A 2,364-nucleotide genomic window follows, 5' to 3' on the forward strand; every position below is an offset into this window, starting at 1 on the left:
TTTCATTTTAAACCACTTGCAAGTACAACATTTGTGTTTATAAATATATTTTCTCTCTTTATATTTCCCTCCAAGAACAATTGCTTTGACTTATTCTAATTCCATAAATAGAAAAGTAACACTGTCTATAACCATTCTTTAAAAATTTTCCAGCGCTATGCTTATAACTGAACATTATTTTCTTCAGTATATCTCAGATGGATATTATAGAGAAAATTATTGTAATTTATATAAATAACCTAAAATATATGTGATAGGGTATTGGAGCTCATTTGTACTTTTTAGACCATTAGAATTGCATCATTTTTCTTTTATAGTTAAAACTCATGGGGCGCCTGGGTGGCTCAGTCGTTAAGCGTCTGCCTTCGGCTCAGGTCATGATCCCAGGGTCCTGGGATCAAGTCCCACATCGGGCTCCCTGCTCAGCGGGAAGCCTGCTTCTCCCTCTCCCACTCCCCCTGCTTGTGTTCCTGTTCTCGCTGTCTCTCTCTGTCTTTAAAAAAAAAAAAAAAAAAAAAAAAACCTCATTACCATATCTTTATAGAAAAAGAAAATCCAAGTATTAAATTCTGCCTTATAATTCTAGTGAGCTATGACTTCAATCTAGTTAAGAATATTAAATTTAACTGTCTTTAAGACTATTGCAGTAATATATATGATATATTATTTGGCCATTTTAATGAACTTCTTATGAAATAAAAGTCACTTTAATTTATTTGCAAGACAATATTAAATCAAGATCCACATGCAATTAGGTGTAAATTGGAAGTTTAAATTTTGACCCTGTCAAACAAACAAAATGGAAAAGTTTTATTGTGAAACACTATTCAAGAACAATAAAAAATATTAAATTCTCAAAACCCAACTTAACCAAACAAATGGGAATGCATATGTTAGATAAATGTGGGAAGTCATCACTGCATGATACTGAATGACTGATTCCCTATCTCCTACTATGTATAGACATGTGTGTGTCTTAACCTATTTGATAGTTAAATTACTGGAAGCTTTCTGATTTTCAAATATTTGTTAAAAATAAATACATAAAAGAGTTCCTTGGGGCTCCTGGGTGGCTCAGATGGTTAAGCGTCTGCCTTCAGCTTGGGTCGTGATCCCAGGTCCTGGGATGGAACCCCAAATCCGGCTCCTGGCTCAGCAGGGAGCCTGCTTCTCCCTCTGCTGCCCCCTGCTCATTCTCTCTCTGTATCTCTGTGTGTCGAATTAATAAATAAAATCTTAAAAAAAAAGTAAAGAGTTCCAATGAGTGCATTAGTATTTATAAGCTTCATAGAGGGTAAAACTATTAAAATCCCTTCCCAGAATTATGGTCAGAATGAGAAATTTAATTTCTCTGCTATTATATGTTTAATTATATTTGAGTAGTATAGGAAATAAGTTTTCAGATTTAAAAGATATATGGAAGACCAAGATAGAGTTACATTTTATAAACAAAATAGCTGTGCAGATCTTTTGACAACTCTTTCTAATTTATGTAGACATATTTTCCAAAGCCTACCGCAAATACTGAAATTTGCATATAATGTGGAATCTTAGAGATTAGAAAACATCAGAAACACCTCATATTTAATGTCAGGTGAGGTATAGTATTCCAAAATGAATGCATCGTTTTTAAAATATTGATTAAAGATTTTGTTTGGAACAATGTCAATAACTGAGCTACCTTTTATGTATACAGAAGGAATTCTATGTTCCTATTTTAATTAGCAATAATCTTACCTCGGATAAACCTCATTGGCTACGATACCGCCATTGCACAAAGCTTCTATGTTCCTATTTTAGAACAATAAATGGCATGATACCTATCCTGAAGTTTACACCATGAACTATTTAAATTTTTATAGTTATTATATAACCAAATGTAGCCATTTTAAGAATTTCAAGTAATTATAGCCCTGTTAAGAATTTCAAGAAATTGTGGCATAGAATTAAACCAGCTATTAGGTATATTCTTTTCCAAAGCAAGTGTACATAGATTATAATAGTATTTAGTATGCAATAAACACAGTAATAAAGACAAAAATATTTATTATGATAATAAATTAGTAGTAGCAGATCTCAGCTGCAACTATTCTATGAAGTATAAAACCTTAAGCTTTAACATGTAATATTACATGTTAATAGGGAAAAATTACAAGATTCCAGGAATCACCAAATAGATGTTATAGATACTAAACACTCAGTAAATGAACTAGAAAGTGGGCTCTTACGATACCAGCATTTTGTTGTTCATGCTTTTGTCCTTTTGTGTGATTCCCTTTCTTTTACAATGAGAAAGATCCATGACTTGCTTCTAACCAATAGACTATGGCAAAGATATACCACTCCTGTGATTTCATTAAATAA

At 32.3% G+C, this 2,364-nt stretch overlaps 1 pseudogene; it reads right to left on the reverse strand.

Annotated features, from left to right (window-relative positions):
• Positions 1 to 1,651: 1,651 nt before the first annotated feature.
• Positions 1,652 to 1,782, reverse strand: LOC116631859 (annotated as a pseudogene).
• Positions 1,783 to 2,364: the final 582 nt, after the last annotated feature.

The sequence above is a fragment of the Phoca vitulina genome, unplaced genomic scaffold, assembly GCF_004348235.1.
Source record: "Phoca vitulina isolate PV1807 unplaced genomic scaffold, GSC_HSeal_1.0 scaffold5, whole genome shotgun sequence".
In the NCBI taxonomy this organism is placed as follows: Eukaryota; Metazoa; Chordata; class Mammalia; order Carnivora; family Phocidae; genus Phoca; species Phoca vitulina.